The sequence below is a fragment of the Solanum dulcamara genome, chromosome 5 (assembly GCF_947179165.1).
Source record: "Solanum dulcamara chromosome 5, daSolDulc1.2, whole genome shotgun sequence".
In the NCBI taxonomy this organism is placed as follows: Eukaryota; Viridiplantae; Streptophyta; class Magnoliopsida; order Solanales; family Solanaceae; genus Solanum; species Solanum dulcamara.
In genome coordinates this window covers 49,009,938-49,019,107 of record NC_077241.1, presented here as the reverse complement: position 1 = coordinate 49,019,107, position 9,170 = coordinate 49,009,938, and the positions used below count along the sequence as shown (strand labels likewise).

At 34.1% G+C, this 9,170-nt stretch overlaps 1 long non-coding RNA gene across 1 annotated transcript; it reads left to right on the top strand.

The window, feature by feature from the left end:
• Window positions 1-2,019: 2,019 nt before the first annotated feature.
• On the top strand, window positions 2,020-6,406 carry LOC129889193 (uncharacterized). The gene is made up of 4 exons (XR_008766843.1): window positions 2,020-2,204; window positions 2,292-2,364; window positions 4,830-4,905; window positions 6,204-6,406. It is a non-coding gene; the product is annotated as an uncharacterized LOC129889193 (long non-coding RNA).
• Window positions 6,407-9,170: the final 2,764 nt, after the last annotated feature.

Here is a 9,170-nt window from a genome sequence, read left to right as displayed (position 1 = left end):
GTTATACCATTAAGTACAAAATTTCAGAAATAGTCTGCAATTTTTTGAGATTATCCAAGAAAAATCGCATCAACTTTAGCGACTACAAATCCACAACAAACATCTACTTTAGATAGAATAGTTTTGGACAGATTTTGCAAGAAAAAATTCAATAAATTCAAAAACACACATAAAATAGAAAGAAAAATCGAACAAATTTTTCACAAGAATTATGATAATTTTGACCACCAATGATTCGGGAAGTACGCATAAAGGGATAAGAGAGAGGAACCATGGAAGAGAAATGCTATCTAGGATTTTCAGAAAACAAAAATAAATTGGGATAGAAAAAGATAAGTGAAAATTTGAAAGAAGAGATGGATTGTTCATAATAATAAATAGAAGCGGGAGCGGTGGCCGGAGGGAGGTTTTCCAATGATGTTTCGTCATCTCAAACTTTGAGATTGTGATGAAAAATAAGAATTGTGATAAAAATATAAAGAAGAAGAGGATAATGGGTGGGGTGTGAAGAAGGAGAAATGCGTGGGTTGTGAAGAAGAAGAGATGTGGGGGTGTGGTGTAAGAAGGATTTTGATTTGTTTTTTTACTTTAATTTTTATCTGACGCTCACGCTTTTATTTTATTATTTTATTTTCTTGCCACGTCAGTTTTAGGGGTAAATAAATTTACTTTTAAATAATAAAGATGTGTAATAGATCGTCATGATAGTTTAAGCATGTAACTGACTTTTTAATATAAATTTAGGAGGAAATTTATGCCTTTTCCCTAATTAGTTTCACAAATCCAAAAATTCACTCGCTATGAATGTAACTAATAATACTACTGCTCCCTCTTGCAATAGTTTGTCAAACTACCTCAACTCTAAGAGTCTCTGGTTTCTTGAATGATTTTCGTGAAGCTAATCAACATCGTCTTTGGGACTTCAATTTTAAGTTTTGATTTAAAATTTGTGTTTATTTATAAAATTAATACAAAATTTAATTTTAATTTCAAATTATGATTTTAAATTTCAAAATCTCTAAAACGTAGGTTTGAAATTATGATTTCAAATGTTCTTAAATGTAAAACTTAACTCATAAGTTTATATTTTGCAAAAAAAATAATCATCATTTTAAATTTTACAAAAAAGACCTCTGCTCGATGTGAAGAGATAATCTATAACACGTGGAATGATTATATTGAAGAATTACTAGTTACCACTTTTGTTAACTAGTGGGTCTTTGTATAATTGTGCTTATTTGAAAGTTTATAATAACATGTAATCACAATTATTGGTTTATAAAAATAATATGGAGGTATATGATTTATTAATGTGACATCTTCCTATGTTTTGATATCTTTTTTATGAACATGATTTGTTTATTTGGTAAAATTGTTTAACTGTTGGAGAAGTTTTAATAATTTTTAAATTATGAGGCTTTTTATGTTTTAAAATATATTTTTTTAAAATTTAAATTATATATTCAAACAAAATTTCAATTTCAAATCATATCCATAATTTAATTGTATTTTCCGCACAATAAGTTATTATGAATACCTCATCATATTTCTAAGGTCTTAGGCTAGGCAAAAAAATCAAAGTAGTAAATGTCTATTTAACATAAATAAAAACATGATTCGATATATTTTCACACACAAGGATTCAAACGTGCCTTCAAATTTTTAGTTTGTCCATACTCTCTATTTTGGTATTTTCATTTCTTTTCTAGTTGTAGGAATGAGATAGTTCAGACTGGTCAAAGATGATTTAGGCTGCTAAAATATATTTTTGTAGGGGTTCATTTTAAATGTGTTGTATAGTAGTATTATATGTTGGCTGCTATTATTCTGTTTTTAATCATGTTGGTGGACTCATCAAAAGTCAATAATTTTCATTATCTTAAAGCATTTGGCTGAATACTTTTTTTTTTAAAAAAATAATCAAAGACCACATGGGTTAGATTTATTAAAAAAAGAACAAATATATACAATAAAAAAAGGGTAGACCCAATGTAAAGCCCACCAAAATAAATTAAAATCAAACCTAATAAAATAGAAAATCAATGAAATAAAAAATAACAAAAAACAAGAATAGGAAAGTGGGAAGCTGAAGAGTGCCTTAGCCGCGGCACCTCTCTTCCCGGAGCGGTCCTCTATCTCAACCAAATCGGAATTGAAGCTCAATTCAATTAGGTGTAAGTATTCTTCAATCTTGAAACACCTTGGTATTCTGCCTACTAACTTCCAATTAAATGTCATCTCCATCTATTCATAAATGATAATACTCTTTTTGCTCAACTTTCTTCTCATAGATTCGATGTGGATCCAGGTTCGTGTAGATTTCGAGGATGGAATATTGTTGGTAATCCATCAATTTAACCTCAGGTTAGTTGAAATTAGTTCCTCTTCTTACATCTAAACTTTAGTGGGTTGAACCCCAAAACTAGGATTAATACCACTACCAATGCTTAAATCCTTAAAGATTTACTGGGATTTGCACTATTGTACAACTTGTGCAAAGTATTTCTGAACTTGAGTAACCAGTCGGGTACACTGTTGAAACCCAGCAAATTTCTGTCTTCTCTGCTGGACTGAGCCATCGAAATAACTAATTTTGAAAGTATTCTGCTATGTGGATTGTGAAATAATAAATCTACTATAGATGTTAATTAACTTAACTGCTACAATCTATGAGTCCTGATTTTATACCATATGAAATACCCCAAACCTCACCAGGTGCATGATATATCAACCAACTGAATTTCATTCAGATATCATATAATGTGTAGCAATTTTTATCATCTAATATACCTTTATTATTCATTAATATCATCTGTAAAGTGTATTCGAAACAAACTAGCTAAATTGTGGTGTACTTTGTTTATCTAAGATGATAACTCTTTTGGCTGTATTTGGAACCTCCTGAAAAGATCTAAATTCATATGTACCGGCAAAATCCAGGTTAACAAAAAAGTCAGCAAGAGTATTTCCCTCCCTTAAGGAGTGTTGTACTCTTACTGACATGAAATTTCTTAATCTGTTGATGGAATTGACCTCCATTGTCACATTCAAAGGTATTTGCCACTCTCCATTTAGTATATGTATCAAAATCAAAGAATCAGTTTCAATTATAATGTTTGAATTTTTTTTTTCCAAACAGCATAGAAAACATTCTCTAATAGCAATAGCTTCAGTAATTATATTAGTAGAATCAGGAATTCTCAACCTTTAAAAAACACCAGATCTCCTTCATGATTTTTGATACAAAAGGCAGCAACTTTAGGCCCAGGATTACCTCTGGAAGCTCCATGTGTATTACATTTCCACCATCACCATTTAAAAATAAATCTACGTCTGAAAATATAATGACATCCAGGTTATTTTTGAATTAAAGCATTCATTCCATCGTTTAGCGCATTTCTGTAGCGACCCCAAGTCATTTATGACTTACTGACACTATTTGTTCTGCCGCCTGATCGTTCGTTTGGGTTTTAGGCCCGTTTCCCTGTTTTGGATCTTTTATAAATTGAAAACTTGACTTTCGACAACTTCAGGAAAGTGACCTTAGAATGAAATTCGGACGGTTCCATCAGCTTTGGAATGAACACATTATGATAGTAGCATAGTTAGCACGAGTATCGAGGCAATCGATACGAGTTTAAGACCATTTGTCGCTTTTGCCCTTGAAATTTGGCCTATAGTTGACTTTGGTCAACATTCTTGGAAAATGCGCTCGGATGAAAATTCTGATAGCGCAGTTATTTCCAAAATATCGAGTTTGGTCTAGAATGACCCTTCGTTAGCTTCCCGACGCTTCCGGTCTAATCCTAAGGCCCGTTGTGGAATTTGGTTCAAAATGTCCCTTGGGTGTGGGACCCACTTTTAGTTGTAGCAACCTCTTATGGAAATTTTGACTGCACCATTGAGTCCGAAATGTCAAATTTGGTAGGGTAGCATATCTCGTTTGCGCGTACAGGATTCCGAACGAATTTCGTGCACTCCGTCAGAGTATTTGAACTTGGTGAAAAACTCGGCTTTTAGCTGATATCTAGTGCAGCAAAATTACTCTCCGTGATTGCAGGTCCTTGGCCGCGTTCGCGGAGGCTTGAGTCTTTGGCCTCCACAATCATGGGCCTCTAGTCGCATTCGTGAAGGTCAAGTTTCTTGGCCTCCGCATTCGCGGAGCACTGTAGCCGCGTTCACGTAGGCCAATGTCCTGGTCTTTTAATATAGATCAAAGACGATTTTCAGATTATATTTCAAAGTTCAAACCTCGATAACTCCTTCATTTTAAGCTCAAAATAGGTGATTCTAAGGTCCAAATTCAAGAGTTTTTCATGGGGAATCTAGTGGTGAGCTCAGAAACGCGAGGGAAAGCTTTGTGTGAGGTAAGAAATTCGTATTTAGCTACTGCTCTAATGGTTTGCGAAGTTAATAATTGTTGAACTTTGGAGAATTGTAACTTGGCCAATTTAACTCTGTTTTGGTGATTTTTTAGGCTAGATTTTGGGGTTTTTTTGCAAGGAACGTCATAATATAATTTGTTTGGTTTGGTAGAGTTTCTTTCTCGAGTTATAGCTGAACAAAGAAGGCGCATTTTCATCTTTTAGTTTGAACTTTGTGAATTTTAGTTGCATGCTCGTCTCACGTAGTTTTCCACCCTAAATTGTGTTATAATTTTGATTTGTGAGCTTGGGGTGATGTTTAGATCCTATTTTTGGGGTCAATTCTGGAATTTCAGACATGGGTCCCACATTTCTCGTTTTAGACCTCAAAATTTGTTCGTCTTCGAATTTGATAATTTTAGTGTTATAACGATCGTATTAACATTATGATTCCATTGTTGATAGCGTGGTAGCAATTAGAGGCCTCTTGGAAGGGAAAAACTCTGGTTTTATGAGTTGGAGCGCGCGTGGTCGACTTCAGGTAGGCTACGATTTTCCCTCATAAGACTGAGCATGTTTAGGCAATTGTACATTGATTTGTATGATTTTGGAGGGGTCTTGGTGTCAAGAATGCTAAATTTCTAGAATCCATATCCTAGGTCTTATTTCAGGTAATTGTTGGACTGTGTTAGCATGATTTTTATGGTTGTTGGTTGTTCCTATCCTATAATGAATGTTGTGCTTGTGGTAATATGTTTGGAAGAATATTTGGCCTTAGTCTATGCTTAGACTAGTGCCGCCTTAGACTTGCGCGATTTCGGTGTCGTTGGGCCTTAGACCTTCTCCGACGTCATTTCGGATGGTTAACTCCTTGTAGATTGATATAACAGACTTGAGTCTAATAATCTGAGCCTTAGCTAGGCAGTAACTCAGCATGTGACCTTACCTCCATAATATCCTATTCTACTATCGGTCCTGTATCTCTCGGTTCTTGATTTTTTGATGTTTTCTTAGCAACTCGGGTTATATTTGGTTCGGGTTGTAGTGATGCATTGATAACACTTGGTTTGGGGATGCTCCCCGTGATGCACGGTTGGTTGCTGATTTTAATTCGGTCCGATCCCCTAGCTATAGATACCCAATCAAAATCTGTGGTCCTGCTTACTTATATTCGACCCCTTAGCTATAGATATCCGGTTAAAGTCCGCAGTCCAACTTACCTGTGTCCAAACTTACTAGCTACAGATACCCGGTTAAAGTCTGCTGTCTAGCTTACCCGTGCTCGACCTTTGGCTACAGTTACCCAGTTAAAGTCCGTGGTCTAGACTATTCATGTCGACTCACTAGCTACAGTTCCTCGATTATAATCTGTGGTCCAGCTTGCACGTGGTTAAATTCCTAATTCCCTGATGATTTTTGGGTTAATTCTTCATCTACTCTTGGCTGTGGGTTGAGATGTTAGAGTTTGGAAAAGGTTCGGTTCAAGTCCGGGAAATGGTGATATTATTGAAATCTTTTTGATTTTGTTCATTTTCTTTCTGCTATTCTTGCATCTGTCAGGTTTATGGAAGTTTGTGTAGGTGGTTACTCTTTATTTGTGCATGAGCGTACCCTTCGGGTTTATGGAAGCCCACCTAAGTTAGTTAGATTCTTTCTCTTTGTTTGCTAGTATGCTCGTGTACATATCCACATTTAATTCTTGTCATGCCTTTTGATAGTGGTCTTTTACTCGCATTTCAGTTTACTTTTGCTTATCTTTCTCAGTCGGCCTATGATGTCTACAGGGTATTTATTATTTTGGTACTCATACTACCCTCTACATCTATTTTTGTGATACAGGTCTGAGTACTAGCTATCGACGTTGATTCGAGCCAGCTACGATCGTGATCAGAGTCGAGGGTGAGCACATTGCGTCCTGGATTTACCCGTCTCTCTATATATACATTTTGCTTGTCTTTTGTTTTTTGAGACAACTTTATTTCCGTGGTCCACTTTCGGGACTTGTACTCTTTTATTAGCATCTCTATACATATGACTTTCAGGTTCTGGGAAGGATCCTTTTGTTGTATATACATATTTAGTTTCTTTCGCCCGTTCATTGTATACTCTAATTATTGCGTTACTGTTTTAGATTAGATTGCTGGTCTTCTACCCTGAAATTCTAGTACTTGCAGTTTCAGGATATGAGTCGGCTTGCCTACTAGTGGGTCATAATAGGCACCATCATGACCTGAGAAATCGAGTCGTGACAAAAAACATCCAATAGAGCAAGGAAATAGCGGTTTTTCTGTCATCACACGTAATTTTCCTCCTTTTTTTCCTCGCTCGGCTTCATATGAGGCCAAGTGGAGGGGACAATAGTATATTGAAACTTCAACTTCATAAATTTCTAAACAATACTATTGATGTCCCAAATCACTTTACTTGTGGTATAATTACCACCATGAAGCACAATATTTCTCATTTTCCGTAAGAGCTATAAAATTAGATTAGCAATAGCTTGAAAAATCACTTTTTCCCTAGTATTTCCTTGAACATTCCACCATTTTTTAATATATTTCTTCAATTGAATCCAAGGCCCTAATATTCTAGTTGCAAATATTGCCATACTCTATTTGCAATTTCACCTTTAAACAATAAGTGTTTTATAGTTTCTCTTGCTGGAATAGTACAACATAAGAAAAGTTAAGATTGGTTAAGATTCCAATTGGCTATAACAATAGTTACTGAAACTCTATTAGTCCAGACACTTCAAATAAAGAACGAAATTTTGGAAGGAGGATCTTGCACCCATATCATTTTGAAATTCTCATTTACTTTCTTTTATTTCTCAAAATCTTTCAAGTACTCTTAACTGAGAACTTTTCGGTGCTGTCTTGATTCACTAAGGTCTATCTCCCATATAAGTCTGCCCAATATGGTTCATATGCTATCTAATATGGTCCATATGCTATCTAATATGTTCTACAATATGTCTAGGCAGATGATCATACATTCTATCATAATTCCACCCTGCTTCATAAAAAAATCAATGTCTATCAATGAGTAACAAGTTTCTACTTCAATTTGATATGTGTAAAAAGGACCTATTTGGGTCCAATTATCATACCAAACAGTAGAAGTTTCACCCTTAGGTTCCTACCATTTAAGCTTTTCAATGCACTCGCTATTTTGTAACATATTCTTCCAAAATTAGATCCACCTTTCCGCTGAATCAGAGTTGGAATGTGCTTCTTGCAGTATTTGTTCCACATAAAATTAGCCCATAAGGTATTCTATGTTCTGAACTCCACCATAATTTAGTATACATTACTTTAGAAACATCAAACATGGATCTAAAACCCAAAGCTCCTTCTTATTTAGATAAACACACTTTCTCCCATGCAACCCAGTGTTTACTCTTGCCTGTAGTTTTGTTACTCCAAAAATCTTTAGCAAAAATCTTATGAAGTTCCTTAATCACACATATAGGAGGAACTATACCTGATAAAACATGAATTGAAACTCTCTGTAGCACACTAGTGATAAGAACCTCTTTTCCTCCATATGACAATATGTTCCCTTTTCAAGATTCAAGTTTTTTCTTCACTTTCTTTATAAGCTCTGCCTAATGTTCTTTCCTTTTCCTGGAGTGGGTGATAGAACAATCTAGATATTTCAAAGGAAATTGACCTTTATAAATACATGTGTGTTCTTCCACCAATTGTTTCTCAACAGCCCCTGCACTTTGATGTAAATAGAAAGCACTTTTCTCCTTGTTGACTTTCTGACTTGACTAAACTTCATACTCCTGCAAAATTGACACTATTCTCTTCAAAGAGTAATTGTTAGATGAAGAAAATATTATAGTGTCATCTGTGTAAGCCAGATGATTAAGCTTAGAACTCTACTTTGGTAAACCATACCCTACAAATTGATCATACTTAAACAAAGCATTTAGGTCCCTGAATAGCACTTCTGCTGATAAAATAAATAGAGCAGGAAATAAAGGATCTCCTTGTTTTACTTTCCTAGTGGAATGAAAAAAATTATGTGCTTGGTCATTGATCAAGACTGAATGCCAATTGTTGGACATCAATCTCCAAACCAAATCAACAAACAATTCTAAAAAGCCCATTTTGCTTAAAACTTTCATTAGTTAGAACAAAAATACGGTATCATATGTATTGGTCATATCAAGCTTTAGGACAACATTTGATGGTTTATCCCTCTTTCTGATGTCAGAAATCTTAGGTGAATACAAATAAGTATTCTTAAATAATAGTGAAATATGGAGATGAAGTCATAGGGAAACCAAGATTTGAAGTTGATAGTTTTTTATTTTAATATTTTAATTTTTTTTTGAGTTTTAAAATAAATATATATATATATATATTCAATCAATTTTTAAGACAAATATAAGATTTGTGCACCAAAAGTTATTGAGTTTTACAGAATATGTACCCGACATTCTAACTTTTCTCCTGGAAGGAACATTAGTGGTTTTTTCTATAAATAATATACATTTAAAATTTCTTACAAAATTGCTGAGAGCTTATAGTATGAAGTGGAAATAGTGAACATATTTTTATCAAAAATTACTTGTATCTTTAATAAATGTATAAGTTGTTTTTCCACATTCAATGTAAAATATTTTTAGTAAATGAAAAACTTTTTAAATTTAATGAATCAAATAAAAATGATTGATATGCCCAAATTATATTTCTCAATATAAAGCGACCGTTGTTCAATATAGAACCTAACAAGGTTGAGGTTGAATTCCACAGAGTATGGTAAAAATATTACTCGTAGGTTTAACCAGATTAA